This window comes from Cydia splendana, chromosome 1 (assembly GCF_910591565.1).
Source record: "Cydia splendana chromosome 1, ilCydSple1.2, whole genome shotgun sequence".
Taxonomy (NCBI): domain Eukaryota; kingdom Metazoa; phylum Arthropoda; class Insecta; order Lepidoptera; family Tortricidae; genus Cydia; species Cydia splendana.
In genome coordinates this window covers 14,086,187-14,104,212 of record NC_085960.1, presented here as the reverse complement: position 1 = coordinate 14,104,212, position 18,026 = coordinate 14,086,187, and the positions used below count along the sequence as shown (strand labels likewise).

Sequence of the window (18,026 nt, the reverse complement as noted above, 5' to 3'; positions counted from 1 at the left end):
CTAACTGACAGGCCGATACCGTCCGGCGGACTGTTAATCACTGGGCCCCTTAATACAGGGTGTACCTAACAAAAATAGTGGGTTGGCCGAATAGGACGATTTGCCCCAAAGAAAAAAAAAATTTTCGAGTCAGATATGTTTTTCTTGTTTTTTTTCCTGATCAGGACACGATACCGAATATGGCCTTATTCGGAACCCTATTATTTTTGTTGTTTCTCCTTGTATGTTTTTGTTCCGTACGAGATGGGACTTAATGAGAATATAGGCAAAGTAAACGTCCTTGCGCTCGAGATGAAAAAGATGAAATAGATGACACCCAGCTCTATCGACCAATGACTTAAGACGAAAGTGGAGGACCCGCGTGAAATCGCCTTTTCATACAAACGTAGTCTTCATTTTCCTCTCTAGATATTAACATTATTGAAAATATTTTGACACAATTTGCTGTATAAAAACCAGAGCTATGCCCCTACGTTTGATATTTTCGAATTTTTAATTATTATAAAATGACTAACTAACTACTATAAAATAACTTTTATAATTTAATTTAAAAAAAATAGCATTTAAGAATTTGTATAAAATCTGTTTTTCGCTCCTAATTTTTGAATAATCAAAAAATCAAAACAGTCAAAAGTAGGGGCATAGCTATGGTTAATATACATCGAATTATGTAAAAATACTTTCCATAATGTCAATATCCAGAGAGGGAAATGGGGACTACGTTTGTATGGAGAAGCGGCCGTCCCTTTCCTCTTAAGTTTAAACATGACATTATACCGAGACGTCTGGGACAGTGACTAGCACTCGGCCGGACGCCTACCTTAAGGGGCCCACTGATTAACAGTCCGCCAGACGGTATCGGCCTGTCAGTTGTTCGGAACTGTCAAAATTTTGTTCTAACTGACAGACCGATACCGTCCGGCGGACTGTTAATCAGTGGGCCCCTTTATTGTAAGGGTAGCAGAAGGTGGATGAACGCACCCCGTCGCCTAATTATTAAATTCTGCCTTCCCCTTATTTTACGTATAGGTACGCTTAAGTCGAAAGCAATTTAATTACGTAGGTAATGGATGTAACTTCTAATGCATAAGACGTCTAAACAGATTTACTTAAAAGTTGTGTGTAATGTTTTTAAATGATAATACCACATAATTATTATGTAATTATTACCAAGCTTTTGTTGTCTACAACTTAATTAGTTAGACACTTAATTCGTAGTCATTTCAAGACATAGTACATAACAAAAAACAATACACTCTTTTTTATGGGCAGTCGTGTAATGAGGTGTGCTTCATGATTTTGTACCTAAACTTGCACCGAAATAGCACCACCACTATAATTTTTTACTATTGTATTATATTCGATCAATGCCTGGTCGAAGTGTTCGAAAATTGGATTTGCTCTAAATGATAGGAAAATCATTCTGACAACACCTCAGCGGGTTGACAAGAACAAGAACCGTTCTAAAGTAACATTATTTAAGTACAATTACCATTTCACCTACCTAATTACCATTCACCCTTTATGCATTCATTTTCCATCAAATTAGACAGGACCTTTTCTGTTTGAAATGAAGTGAAAGTTTACTTAGTAAATTTACTTGCGGTGTAAATAAAAAAACTTTGTACAGCCTTAGAGGGTTGTCCGTCTGGGTGGACGGTCAAAGGGAAAATGCGAAAACTCGCCCTGCGGCGGCCATCTTGTGACGTCACACCGCACGCCTGGGGACGGACTTGGCACGTTATAATTTACTGTATACAAAATAATTAGCTGTCGTTGATGTTGTTTTTAAAAAAAATCTACATTTCTGTAACTTAGTTCATAAAGGACGGTGCCTTTTTAAAAGGTGTATCGTTTAATAATTTTAAGGCTATGTTGACAGCTCCAAATTCAAGTGATAAAGATTGGATAAGATAGCTAAGGTAAGATCTTTTTTATTATCTACCGACTTGCAAGATGTCAAAGTAAAATTTATAGTACCAGGAAAATTGAAGCAAAAATAACTCCAGACGGAGATCCTTGATACGGAGTATTATAGACATGGCATTACAAGAAATGTATCGATATCAATCTTAAATGAACTATTATCTCAATAATTTAAGAATACATCTATGGGTTATCACTAAAAACCTGTTCCGATCCGACGTAAGAATTCAAATGAACTTTAAAAAGCTTATTTTTTTACATTGCATTGCAGTAGCGGTCGGTAAATAAAAGCGATACAATTTAACAAAACTTAACTCGATGCAAAAAGTGCAGTGCAATTGTTTGTAAAAATAAAAATACACGTCACTCAATACGTCCCAGTGTACGCTTTGATGGGACCGAGGCGCGTGGATTGGCCGGCTGGAGGCAGTGGGCGTGTTGGTTGTAGGCCACTCCTCCCTCGGCCAGGGGTCTGTGGAACCGAGGCGCCAAACGACATCGGGCGCTCGCCGACGGCGCCACGCGTTACCCCATACGATTATTATAACCTCAAAATAAAAACACGTGAACTAATCAATTTGACATAACAACAGTGTTAAGTATTTAAAATGACAACTTCCCAAAGTGCTATCTTAAGTGTCGATTGAAAAGATGAAGATTCAAATTGGATTTTTGAAATAGTGACTGAAACTTAGTGTTTGTTACGGATCGATCGTAAACAGTGACCTCTGGTGGTGAACAAACGGCGCAAGTGTTATATAAAAACTTTCAGTGGAAACATGCTTAGTTGAATTATATTTCGCCCAAATTCTTCCAATAAGGATTCCGTGTATTAATAATAGTGGCTCAATTAATCTTCCAAAGAAAAAAATTAGTTTAAAAATACTCATTGAATTGAAATCAAATCCAAATTTAAATTCGATTATTGAATTTAGTGCTCGGCCGTATCGTCTTATCAATGAATAATATTAGTTTATAGGTGAATTCAAGTACATAAAGCAAACAAAACAAAGGTTTTACTAAGCTAAGTGGCCTTCGAGAACGGAAGAAGATAATTGTTCTCCGATAATTTATATCGCGAGGCCATTGTCTTGTAGTTAAGTTTCCAAAGCATCAATAGCAATAATCACTACAACGAACAATTAAAACGTAAAATATAGAGATACCAAGAAAAATACACCTTAACTTGATGTAACTGCACTTCACCAAATCACAGTGTCTTCTTTGTTTAACAAACAAATCTGTATATGCAGATTTAGCATTTTGAACATAATTTGGCATTCAACAGATAAGCTAAGGCACTTTATTACAATTAGAACACAAAATACCACGATGGTATTAGAAAACGTTACTTAATATAACAACACACAAGGCGGCCTGAAACAGTGTAACTCTTCAGCCGAAAAGACTAAAGCAGTTAGGATTTCTTAACAAGTGAAACATTGAACATTAAGCTTGACAGAATTCTGGAAAGGTCTTCTTGAACTGGTCATTGAACAGTAAACAGTGCACTGGTATTCAACAGTCAGAATATCGGACGTACACCACAGATCATAAACAACTTTGAACACTTCCTCGAACTCTTCCTAATCTTGAACAGGCCTAGCCGTCGAGATAGCTGCGGAACTCAATTTCCACGTTCTAAGCAACCTTGAACGCATCTTGAACTTGAACAAGCCGTTGTGAACCTGGCAAACTGTGCCCAGCCGTCAAGATAGCCGCGGACTCTAAGCTGTTGTGCGGCTGGGGCGGCTACGCGTTGGAGGGATGCGTGGACACGCTGCTCCGGCCGCCACAGCCGCAGGCCAGCCAGCTGGGGACGGTGTATGCGACGAAGAGGAGGCGGCGGAATGGGAAAAGGTAAGCTGAGTTCATTAAACAACTGAAACCTGAGGCGGTGAAGCTGTGCATGTTTCGCCGTAGGCGCACTAATCATTTTAATGTGCACTGATACCTAATACATATATGTAGCAACTATTTGACATAAAAAAAAGTATTTAACAATATCACATATTTACTACATAATTATATAGGGTTTAAATTAAATAAAGTTTAGAATAACTTTAACAAGTTAATAATAACTGATGGTAATTGAAAATTATAATTATTTAAGATGAATATTTATGTTAAAAAAAACAAATACGTATGGCTAATGAAGTAGGAGTTGTTTTTAGTTGGTTCTTTTTAAATCAATAGTTTAGAGACAAAGAATGCCTTATGGCTTTTAATACTATGCCTTTTTGATTGTTTTTATATTTAAATAAAGTTTAATAAAGTTTAAGTTGGTTCTCAAATGAGTAGAATGATAACAAATGCAGCAATATGCTGCCATCCATTTGAATCGACTGAACTGAGGTATATAAATATATTAAAAATTATCAGAAAGCACCGCGTCAAGATTTTTTAAAGGCGTTATGACTTGCGTGTAGATATTAAAAGGATCGGTAAAATAATTACAGATATCTCATATTTTCTTATTAGAATTGCTTGTCTTCTCTTAATAAGAATAATTTAAAGCTAAAATTAAACATATATTTGGATATGCTTTATTCGATAATATGCATATTAGTGGAGCTATTTCCATTATATGACGCGATTTTTAAGCAAAATAAATATACTTACCTATTCAACTACAAATTATTTTGGCCTTGCAATAAATGAAAACTAGACATTATTATATTTATGGCTGACTGTTGCGTTTTCGAATCATCAAATTCGTGTTACCATAGGTAAATATTAATATTCTTACTCATGGGGTCCCTTTGTTTGACATAAAGTGTTAACACTTTAAACTCTCGCGTTTTGTACACATATTTAATTACACAAAGTAAAAGTATTATTAATTTTTTAAGTCATAAAGTATTATTGGTCATATTATCATTAGTCCTAAAACTGAAACCGTTCACTTTTCAGGATTTTCGTAAGGTTATCCTATAAATAGGTTAGGTGTGTTTTCGCCAATCCTGAAGTTACCCGTTTCTGAACCAAACAAATTATGACAAAATAACACCGCCTCAGGCGAATCTCGGAAATCCCGGCTTCAGGATACCAGCCAGAATCCAATTAATTTTACCAAGATAATAACATTGATAGTAATAAATATTTCGATAAGTAGTGAAGAACGACTTGGCCCTGGAAAACTTATACTTATTTTTTTTTCTTTTTTAGTCTGTGTAACCTGATAGCCCCCAGACTGTACTTAAAAATAATATCATAAAGGTTTATGATTAAAATATATTCTGAATCACTGGCAGTAAATATAAATAACAGAGAAAACTCATATGTATGTATCATAAAACAATTCTCTCTTATTTGTACTCATAAATTTGTTATTTACTTAGGTATCTATTTATTTATTTATTGAAAACAATGCAAGTTTACAGTTTAAAACCAATTCACTTACATGCTAAGAATACAGATATATATGTCAATAATATTAAAAATACATGCAAACTAGTAACCAAAAATAACATTAACATAAATACTACTATCCCTGTTATTTATTTTATTTAACAAATATTTACTAAATTTAAAATACAAATTTTCACCACCTGATGCATTATAGGTACATAGTTAATTTGACACCTGATGCATTATACATACCTAGTTGATTTACTCATATATCATTTATACATTTCTCTTCTCTTCTCTTCTCAGCATATTTGCGTCCACTGCTGAACATATGCCTCTTTCATGGATTTCCATGTTGTTCTGTATGCGGCGGTTCTATGCCAGGTCGGCCCTGCCGTCTTTCTAATGTCGTCCGACCATCTGGCTCGTGGTTTTCCGTCCCTCCGGCTTCCCAGTCGAGGTCTCCAGAACAGTACTCGCTGGCCCCATCGGTCGTCATCCCTGCGGCAGATATGGCCGGCCCATTCCCACTTCAGTTGCGCAATTCTTTTGGCGATGTCGGTAACTCTCGTGCGTTGGCGAATGTCCTCATTTCGAATTCTGTCTCGCAGGGAGATCCCGAGCATCGCGCGCTCCATGGCTCTCTGTGCCACTTTTAGCTGGCGCACCCTTCCGACGGTCAACGTCCATGTCTCGCATGCGTAGGTCATCACTGGGAGGACGCATTGGTTGTAGACCCTGGTTTTCAGTGACTGTGGGATTTTGGACTTGAAAACATCGCCTAGCTTTCCAAATGCGCCCCAACCCAATTGAATGCGCCTACTAATTTCGGCATCCAAGGGGTTACCGTCAAGCGTTATTTTCTGGCCCAAATATACGTAATCGCTTACTCTCTCCATCGTTTTGCCTTCCAATGAAATGGTTGCCTTTTCAGCGGTGCTCATCCACTTTGTTTTCTCCATATTCATTTTCAGGCCAACTCGCATCGATGCCTGGCTTAGATCATTGAGCATGTGTTCGAGATCTTCAGGTGTCTCTGCGAGTAAAACAATGTCGTCAGCAAAGCGTAGGTGGTTTAAGTACTCTCCATCTATCTTGATACCTCTGCCGTCCCAGTTACAGTGTTTAAATACATCTTCTAGTGCATTTGTGAAAAGTTTTGGAGATATTACGTCACCTTGACGCACTCCTCTTCCGAGTGGTATTGAGGTTCTGGAGCCTTGAATTTGCACTGTCATTGTCGCTGAGCGGTAAAGGTTTTTCAACAGCTGGATGTATCTGTAGTCTATTCGGCAACGTTTTAAGGAGTCAAAAACTGCCCAATGCTCCACCGTATCGAACGCCTTCTCATAATCCACGAAGGCAAGGTAAAGTGGTATATTGTACTCAAGTGACTTTTGTATCACTTGCCTTACTGTGAAAATATGATCGACTGTACTAAAACCGCTCCTGAAGCCCGCCTGCTCTTTAGGCTGGTATTCGTCCAATCTTCGTGATATTCTCGATGTGACAACTCGTGAGAATACTTTGTACACTTGGCTTAGGAGGGCAATAGGGCGGTAATTCTTAAGACTTGTCTTGGCGCCTTTCTTGTGAAATAATGTGACCATGCTATTCTGCCACTCTTCTGGTATTTCACCGGTGAACAGAGCTTCGTTAAAGATCCATCGCAGTTCTTTCAGTATCGGGCGTCCACCTGCTTTGAGCAGTTCTGTGGTAATGCCATCTTCTCCCGGAGCTTTGTATTGCTTAAGTTGTTTCATAGCCTGCTTAACTTCATAGGTACTAATATCTGGAATGTCTTCAGTGTAATGTTTTGTCAGAGTTGCACGTGAGCACTCTGTACCGCCCGTCAAGTAGTGTGTATTTTGTGACTCATATAGTTTCCCATAGAATTTGGCTGCCACGTTTAATAGCCCTGGAGTGTCCGTTACTATATGTCCATCTTCGTCTTCCAGTTTGTTAAGCTGGCTAGTGCCACTACTCGTGGCCCTCTGAAACACCTTTGGGCCTCGATGCTTTTCTATTAAGCGATGGATTCTTTGTGTGTTTCTTCTCCTGATATCCCGTCTTACTGCCTTGGATATTTGCCTGTTTAGGCTCCGGTGTTCCGGGGAGTTGTACTGCTCCGCAGACATATGTTCGCGCTGCTTGAGAAGCAAAAGCGTACCAGGGGACAGTTTGTCCTTATCTTTAGGCACCCGCCCGAATATCTCCTTTATACATTTAACTAACGAAAACGCGTACATTTTTCGCTTGTTTTCTACGACATTTTCCAAAGTCAATTAGATAGAGTAAGAATCCAGCAATTTGTGGCACTCTCACTAATTGATATCGTTTTCTTCTCACTAACGTTGATCATTGTAATTTGGACCTTATTGCTAAAATTCATGTGAGTTCTCGCATTAAATGCACATTGTGATGTGAAGGAATTTAGCGAATTCAATTGTATAGTGATACACCTATTTAGTAGCTAATTGCTTCGAAAATAGTCATATGAAGTTCAAAAGACGTTGTCCAGGTAGGTAAATTATGCACTTTATGCACTATATGCAGGTATATGATTGTACGTATTGTAGGTATGTCAAATGGGGAAGTCACTTAGTACCTACACAACTAAATGTCTCGAAATTATTTACAGACTACTACAGATGCTTTTTGCAAGTGATTTTGAACACATGTATTACTTGTTTATGCTAATATAAAAATAAACCATTTATTTCACGGATTTTCGGCACTGCTTATAAAAGGTATAAAAGTGGGTATTTAGCGATAAAGCATTTAAAAAAAAAATCGGCTGTTTTGTTCTGTTTGTGTGTGTCGCGTGATAAGATAGTGTGGGAATATTTAAGACCCATCGAAAACCGAATTTCCCACAAATTAACTCGACTTTTAACAACACCTAAGCCATTTGCAACTTGAATGTTTTTGACCACACTTCAGGACCCAATGATTGATTGATTTCGAAAGTAAAAATAGCCCCTTTCATATAATTTCCACTGAACCTTCTACGTACAAGCAAACAGCGCCATCTATTATATTTTGTGTAAACTACGTTGCCGTCGCCAGAGACAGATATTAAAGTAGACTGCACTCTCGCCTCCAAAACACGTGCCGAGCAAAATAGCTGGAGGGAGACCTTTGTTCCTTTCCTTCCTTAACATTTCTTAAACGATTACTTCCTCAACAAATATTATACGTACCAGTTCAAATGGAATACCTACGCTATTTTTGAAGTGAAAACATCTTTAGCGGCGCTGTGCACTTTTTGAGGTGGGGAAAAAATGTTAAACTCGATACAGCGTAAGGCGTAAGGCGTAACCCTCTCTTTCTACCGCGCGGCGAAAATGTATGCCTGAGCCTGCTGTTTCGTTTAGGCGGCGCAGGGCGCTTGCGTGACGTCATGTGTGACGGACAATGTCATTGTGTTTTTCTTTTTTGATTTTAATGCCATCTAGTGAGTTTCCCTCAAACTGGTATAAATATAACTGTAGTACTCACAGTGATGTGCTTAGGGGTTTCAAGTAATGGGACGAAATAACGCTAGATGGCGTTAACCTCAATTATACACAGTGCTGCAGACATTTTGCAGTAGTTGGCGCTGTTATTAATATTTTGAGTTACAATGTCGTTGAGTTTTCACTTCTGCCGGCACTCCCGGAGTGCAACCCGTTGTTATTTTTTGTCAAAATTAGGAATAAGTTTCATTTTTTATCAAAATGCCTAAAACTTGAGATTTGGAACAAATCAATTCCGACAATTACCTGCATTACCACACAGAAATTAGTTTATATTCGAAGTGTTCGGGAATTTCAACTCTACCATACATATCAATATGGTTTTAATTAAATCATTATATTACACGACATAATAGGATAAATGGAAGCAGGGTGACTGGAAGTGCTACTTTTAGGGTCGTGTACATAGATTCTCTAAATTACACTAACCTCTGGTCCCCATTGGATATTTGGTTATTCATATTTTAATATCCTGTAAACAAAACGAATAACGGAAACTCAGTTCTTGTATTTATGGTAAGAACCATAAGTAATGAACATTAATTATAGGTATGTATGCAGACTTATGTACATAATTAATATATTAGTTATACTTAACATACATTTTCACTTTATTCAAATTGTTTATGAATTACTTCATATTGTTATGTGTTTAGATATTCTAACATCCATTCATCGAGTTGTCTATTTACGCTGTGGTAAATGTTAAAGTATTGTACATATGTAAGTCACTGGATTTGATTTTAAATGGGGTTATAAATGTGCAACATACTACATATGTCAAGATTGGGTGTAGGTTATGGAGTATAGATTAAAAGGAGCGAAATCTCTTATGGTAGAACAGTTGTAAAAGTGTCCAGCAGTTAGCTGTAAATAATAGTTCCAAATCTCTCCAGAGTAGCGCTAGAGTAGCTAAGGACGTAGGCGTTATTGACGGAGTGAAGTGCGCTGTCAATGATTTGAATTTTTTCATCAAATATTCTAGGTATTGTAGCGCCACCTATTTAAGGTTTATTGACGGACACTAATAACAATGTTAATAAAAAAAATTGATGCATGGAGATCGTTTTCCTTACCTTTACCTTCCATAGTGTAGGTATGCTTTAACTGAGAGTGATGAAGATATCAAAACGTCACATACTTAAATGAGTTAAGTATATCTCCAAATGAAAACTTAAACTAACTTGAATCAAATTAACCTTCTTGGATCTTGAATCGTGATTAGAAGAATATTTCCTAATCAAACCTAAAAACAAAGGTGCATGTTTTTTGAACATCCAGTTTTTCTTCAAATTAAGCCCATCTTTAAAAAAAAACTTGCATTTCTTTTACAGTTAAAATATTCGAGTAAAAGGAACCATATTGCAATACGATCTGTGGATGTCAAAATAAAACAATAAAGGGTTGATTGAGGTTGCTACTAAGTATTCACCTTCTCGACTTTATTATTATTCTAAGTTAACCTTTTACTTACGGGGTATTTTGAGCGCCGTAGCTCAATACGGGTATTTTTTATGGAGGGCGCCGGGATGTTTGAAAACTATTGCACCTAGAACCATGAAATTTCATTTTTATTGTTGTGACAACTTAACTTATTGTGTTGCCACTATGTTTCGTCTTTAGTTCCATTTTATAGAATTTCTTCAATTATTATTTGATGTAACACTACTCGTATAAGCCTGTTTCGGAATAAATTTTAATGAAAGTTATTTTTTTGGCATTATACTGAGCATTCATCTAAAATTGTCAAATTTACTAATATTTAACACCTCCAGCAACTCTATATCCGTGTTTACCAGCGTATCGAATGACGCCTTCAAAAATCAGTCGCGGCCTATTACATTGATTCGATTACAAATTTATGGGGTGAATAATAGCTCGTATCGATACATTCGAATCGATTGTTGCCGTGAATTTGTGACCGTATCCATAATCGCCTTTCTCGTTTTCTAATTTTGAATCAGCAATGTGAACGGTTTACGCGGATGAGCGAGTGATTTGGTTATGTATGTCTGTCTATCTGTAAGGTGTTCGCGGATAAAAACGATTAAGGAAGAGAAGCTTTTATGTAAATGGAACGCTAACTGGCTCAATAAAACATAATGAACAGAGATAAAATAACGAGATTGGTACCTAACTACCTAATATATACAATAGACCTCAGTAATTATGTGTGTAAATGCGTTCGAAAACGCAACTGTTTCATGCAGAACCTACAAGAGTGGACTAAATAGTTTTACAATACAATCGGACATAATGCAATGGACATGATGGTAGAGCCTACTTCCAGCTAGCTCGTTTAATATGTTTCGCCCAATGATTATGATTGGCCTGTTTGGTACAATTCATTACAACTACAACAAATAATAATAATTAATATAAACCTAATCAAATACCTAGCAAATCATTTTAGTAGCAGTAGTAAAATAGTTACTAATAAAATACTGTATTGCACAAAACAACCTTGCATTTGTACTACTTACTGCTACTAGCATATTAAGTATACTACTAATAATTGTGTACAAAGCCGAACTTATTTCTTTAAGAGGGGACGTAAAGTCAGGAAATTAGAAAGGAACAAAAGCTATGGCGCGCCAAGCGAAACTTGCGACGGAAGATTGCCAAATCTCGCGGGTTTTAAAGTTTTAGTAAATCCCTCGGCTATATCACTAGCTTTATGCTAAAATTATACAGCTATGGTATGCAAGGTACCTAACGATGTAGGTACTTACAATAGAAAATGTATTAAAAATAAACATGTTTTTTGTGATTTTTTTCTATCAAGGCAACTTTAACCTTTTAACGTTTTGCTTAGAGTCTGCCCTCGCAGACATAGTCTATTTACCGAGTGATTTTCATGGCCTTTCCTCTTAATCAAGTCGTGGAATAAATTCAATATAAAAACTTCAATTTTGCGTTAGGCCTCTCGGGATCTCTTCCAACATTATTTATATTTAAGCAACCGAGAGAGAAAAATACGAAATAGCCCTGGCTGCCTCTAAAAGAACAGGTGAAGTTTAGGTATATCAAATGTATAAATGTCATCAATAATACAAGTTTATCACTATAAAATTTAACACGTTAACATCCACGCAACCATCGGTGTGCAAAGACCATGAAAACTATGTAATTTGCCCGAGCAACGACCATACGACACCGTAATTTGGTGTCTAGTCTTATAAACGATTCCAACGTTAAGAGTGTCATTGTACACTCGACGTCAAAGATATGTTTACACTTTTGCACCTTACTCCTTTGTAATAAGGCGAAAAATGTAAACATATCTTTGACGTTGACGTAATAGCTACGATGGTCAGCTGTCATTAATAGTTTAGAAATAATCACATTTTCATATTATAAGCGTGAAACCCTTTTGATATATATAATTGATTAGTACCATTGAGTAATGGTTAAACGAATCAATTTAGCGTCTGAAATGTACCTACTCAATTCCTAGGTGGAAATATTTTTCCTCCAGGGCATAGTTGGAAGATGATCGGCAATATTGATATGAATTGAATGAATAAGTCATTGCGAACAAGAAACGTATTAATCACCTTATGGGACTGTTGGAAAAGTAAGGATTTCCATTAGGTCCAGTCACTGTTTTTGTCGATTTTCAGTTTACTTTCCTAAACGCCTTCCCACGCCCCCTCAGAAATATATTTGCCACATTGACCCGCAGGTCTATGACTATGACCAATATAGCCGATTAACAGTAATCGAAAAAAACATAAAAAAGTAGAGGCAGGCTTCATTTGGGATTTTCTTTATCATGGTTCTTTGTTACATGTAGTTTAAGGTTTTTATTTGGATAGAATCGTACCGGCCCCTATTGATATAAGCTGGTTTCTATAGTACTTATTTCAAGTATAATAGTCAGGGTTTGGTCAGGGTATGTATTTTAGCCATTCCGTCATAACTATCGTACTAGATATTCAATAGGTATATCTGTATAAAGAAATTGACAGATAGTGTTCTAGTGTTGTTCAATTATCAAATATGTATTTAAATTGGGTTTTTAGTTTGACGCATTATTTTTTTTATCCGGGCTTAAAAATAGACTATTAAAATGCTATTAATAATATCATAATCACAAAAAAACTAGTACATTTTTTGTTCCCAATCATCCATTTTCCAGCTATCTATTATATTCAAGTAGGCAGCTTAGAAATCCTTATGTTTTATGTATTTGTATAAACGTTGTCTGTCTGTCTGTATATAGATTGACGGACAGGTATTTTTTTGTAAATTTATTATCAAACGATATGTTTGAAGATAATCAAGTACCCAAATAAAATAACTAATCATTTTTAAATTAAATGTAACGGTATATAAGTAGTTTGATACTGTCAAAAACCATACATCAATAAACATAATAATGTTTTTTTCACCTCAGCAGCTCGAACAAGGGTACATTGCTTCTTAAAAACAGTGAGCAAAATGCGATTTTGCTCACTGAGTGAGACAAAATGACATTCAACCTATATAGCAAATGTCATTACTACATGCGGGGTCTAATACAAGTTCGAAATACTTGGGTTCTATTATCTCTGTCCCTTTCACACTGGTAGCAAAAAGAAACAGACAAAAAAAGTTAAAACGACATTCAACGGTATACCGCATCGTTCCAAACCACGTACGAGTATGAATTCTTAATAATTAATTAATAAAAATAAATATAAATAAATAAATATTAGGGGGACATCTTACACAGATCAACCTAGCCCCAAACTAAGCAAAGCTTGTACTATAGGTGCTAGGCGACGATATACATACTTATATAGATAAATACATACTTATATACATAGAAAACACCCATGACTCAGAAACAAATATTTGAAACAAATAAAGTTAAAGATTTAATAAAAACTGATAAAATACTATATTTTAGGTATTTTATTGTACAATTAAAATAATGAACTCAAAAAATACACAGATTATCACGCAAAATTAATTATTTTACTTTTAAGAATTTCTACCATAGTTGACAAATAGTACGTATCCGCAATTCGGACCGTATCTTACAAAGTTTTTTTTTACAAAAAAAAAAGTTGTCGGTTAAAGTGTCCAACTGACACTTCAAAATGTTCGTTATTTCCATATTATTTTACTGAAATTATCTCCTTTATTCAATTAGGGTCTTAGGTTAGGATTTTACAATGTGAGTATAAAAATAAAATATAAAAACACTTACAAAACATAACAAAAATATATAAACACATTATAAAAAACCTAACCTAGGGTGCCGCCGGCAGCGGGGCAGGGTCCAAGCTGCCGGTGGTCAGGGCCGCAGAGTGAGGAATCGACGAACTAATATACGCGCCGTGTCCAAAGTTACCGCCTTCTGCATCTGACCCTTGATCCAACCACCCAGCGAGAGTCTCTCTAGGTGTTGGTCGAGACTCTTCGCTATGAGACCGTTCGCTGACACGACTATAGGAACAATAATCGTCGAGTCAACTGCCCACATTGCGGTTATCTCGTAAGCTAAGTCTAGGTACTTGCTGGACTTGTCCTTCTCGGCCTTTATTGAAATTTATTATTACGTTTTGTTTTTGTGTTCGATTGCGGTAATTAAACTTAATTGTTTGTATATCTTAAGAAAACATGAGTGCAGGTATTAAGTGATGAAGAAGAATTACATTTTTCAAGTTGTCTAATAGGTGTGTTCTCACTGCTCAGGTGAAAAATTTTGTGTACTACACGAGATCAAAGTTATTTACATCTCGTGCGCTTTTGAGTCCCTTACTTCGCTCAAGATTCTAAATTAGGTTCACGAGCGTAGCGAGTTAGTTATAGAATCTTTCGCTTGCACGGGACTCAAAATAAGCAATCGAAGAAATATCAAACATTGATCTCTTGTTGTACAAATAACTATTCTTTCATTTTTCATGGCGTCGGGACAAAAGCATAGTATGTATTTTATTATTTATCATTTTAAGCACCTACTTATTATTTGTCGAATTAATTGTACTTACGTTAATTTATTTCAAAATTTCCTTTGAATATCTGCAATATAAATATTTTTATGCATATAGGTAGTTTTTACGTTTAGGGTTCAAATGGCAAACTTATTATTTAAAGCGCGCCATCTGCGCGCGCCGGCAGGTGGTTCCGTACATACCGGCGTATGCGCGCAATTTTGTACAATTTCATTTTTTTAAACGTACATTTGAATTCATGATTTGCGTGGAATTTTTATAAGGAATACCTAGTGGATTTTTTTGTCAAGATAATTGTCTGGTTGCTTGTTTAAATTACAATGTCGCCTGCTTGGAATAAGTACCTATAGGTATTGTCATTGTCAGTCGTGATAGCTTATAACGATATCCTTAAGGTGGCCACTGACGAGCCTTCCAACAGTCAGTTTAATATTAGGATGCCGTCCATTTGGATGAATCCATTGTAACGGCATCCATTTGGAAGGCTCGTCAGTGGCCTGCTTTAGTGGCAAATGAAAATTAAATATTATGCGAGGAGTACATAAAAAAAAAAGTTTCACAGCAGGTAAAGTCATGTCAATGAAATCACAAAACTAGACAGGAAAAAACAAGGTGAAACGTGATTTTGCGCTGTGAATTATTTTTCTATTTTTATCAGGAAGTAGTACTTAGTAGTTGCAGTTATCAGTCTTTTAGGCCTATTCGGATTTCGAGATAATCACAAGATCTTGAGACGATTTAGAGATCAACTAGATCTACATTAGATATCGACTAGATGTGACTTGGATATCTAAGTCATAACTTGTCGAAATCGTTCAAGAGGACCTCCAGAATCGCGGAAACGTCAAATTTGACAATCTTACAAATATATTTAAACTATCCGTATCGTAACTTGTTGAAGTCTAGTAGAAATCTAATTCATTTTCCGAATCGAGCCGTTTATTCTCATACTAACTTCCTAATAAAAAAAAATATCGTTCATAAATTTACGTAGGTACACCTTTTAAAGTTTTAACAGTGTAGAACAGTCAAGCGGTAAATAAATCAAATAATAAAGTGACAAATAAGATAAAAGAGTCTAAAATCTCATTAAATATATTTACTCATTTCCTTTGGCACTTGAACGACTACGCATTCGACTTTGAAAAATTCTTCTAATAAAACTAATTCAAGTTTATGCGGTTCATCGTATCAAACTATGTGTAGCCCGCCTTCTGGAGCCAAACCGAGAATGATAGGTCGTGGGTTTGAGTACGTTTTCCTGGTCTAGCACGGAATTGTTGGCCCGTCCAAGTTGCTGTGTGACTGATGCGTTATCTGTCCAATATGTAATCATCAAGATTCTATTCGTTTTCCGACTGCAGGAGCGTTGCAGTAAGGTAAACGTACTGGTGCTCAACGCAGTCCCAGTACATGTCATCTTGAAACTTAAGTCATTGTCAATAGAGTTGACAGCAAGATGTCATTTATTGGGCATTAGAATGTCGAGCACTAGTACGTTTACCTTACCGGCAGCGGAAATCTGTTTTATTCTGAATCAGCTTAAATAAAAAAATCTGAAATGAGGTTTATAAGTGCACAATATCGTGGAAGAATTACAATAATTATTTTAGGTTTTTGACAATACTGGAATTTCAGAATTCTTCTTATTAAAATTTCCATTTAAAGAAATAATATCAATTATATTGTACGTCACGTTATAAGTACGACAAGTACGTGTTGCTCATTACGGCCTTTCACACGTCTTAAGAAAACGCCGCTTTTTTTAACGTCCAACAACGCCTCAACATTACCTGCTCTGAATACTAATTTTCGAATAGTCATTGGCGTTATTGCATTTTCAAAGTGCAATCGTTAACGTTTTTATTAGCTAATGATTAAAGTCTACTTTCGAATAACTGACAAATTTTGTTTGATACGGGAGTTGTAAAAACACCTGTAAATTTGCCTTTGAAGTGAACGATAATTGATAACTAGGTATAGGTAATTGTTTATTGGATATTTAGAATACTGTGAAATATACCGGACATCAATTTACTGAAAGGTTAAGTTGACGTGTTTAATTAGTAAGGTAGTTGTAATTGATTTCTTGGTAATTTTATTATAGTTAATTAATAATTATTATTGAGTAGGTACGAGTACATTACAAAGTTGCAAGTCCTTTTCTAAATTCTCAAACCCCTCATTTTAATACTTAATTAAATTTGAAAAAGATCTAAATATTTCGTTTATTTATATCTTTTCTAAGTAATAGGTACATATTTGCAAGAAAAACTACTTATTATTCAATTAATTGTTTTGATTCAGAAATAGTTTTGAATGAACAGGGAAGTGCTTTCAAATTACTGATAATAGGTATAAAACGGGCACAGGAGAAGCAATAGCAGTACGTTCATATTGATTACATCCCTAACAAGAACCACACTTTTTACAGCAAGCATCACCTCTAGGTAGTTCTACAATTACTAGCTCATTTGTGGTGGTGCTATCACTGCTATCCAAGTCCAAAAACTATTTTTATTGTTATCTAGCTTATTTTTAATCTCCTTTCTGTGACATAAATATTAGATGTTGTGATAAGCTCTAGTAAATGCTACAAATCATATATTAAGAGCCCATGACAGACAGCTCCGATGATATATCGATTATAAATGAGCTGCACCGTCTGATTACGAGTCGATACGCTGCCGCAGGGAGCGGTAATTTACACGAGCGTTTTTGTGCTCATGTCACGTGCCTTTAGTGCTTAAATTTACGTGTCTCAGCAATTTCCGTCTATCTTCAGATACGGATAATATTATAAAAAATCGCGGATATTATTTCAAATGCGGTTTTGCAACGTTTTTGTTATTTGCTGCTCACACCTAGTTTAAGAATGAAATGCTTAGCTTTTAAAGATACACAACAAAAACAGTGTGTTATACGATTCGATTACCTAGGGTAACTTGTTGATCAATGAAATACTAAAAGTTCAAACCTTCCTATCTCTGGTTTTTTTTTAAGTTATGAGTGTGATATTTCATATGAAGGTAAACAATTTAGTTGGCTATCGTATGGCATTCTTGGTTTCTACATATCTTTAACAGGTTTTGTCTTTTTTTTTTAATGAGTTTTGTTTCATTGTGTACTTGTGCATGTTTTCAATGAAACACTCTATTTTTGTTTTTTTCGTTTGTGGTGAGCGTTCCGACTGAACATCTAGCGACCTTCACCAAGGAGGAATTTTGGCCGAAGGGTGTTAAGTTCCGGCGGTTCCGCGGCCGGCTCCCTGACACTGCTGGGTTGC

At 36.0% G+C, this 18,026-nt stretch overlaps 1 protein-coding gene across 1 annotated transcript in view; it reads left to right on the top strand.

The window, feature by feature from the left end:
- The first annotated feature begins 3,620 nt into the window (after positions 1 to 3,620).
- Positions 3,621 to 18,026, top strand: part of LOC134795282 (aryl hydrocarbon receptor) — a 137,138-nt gene continuing 122,732 nt past the window's right edge. Inside the window, exon 1 of the mRNA XM_063767089.1 lies at positions 3,621 to 3,786. The gene's annotated coding sequence lies outside the window, so the exon portion shown is untranslated. The remainder of the gene's footprint in view (positions 3,787 to 18,026) is intronic.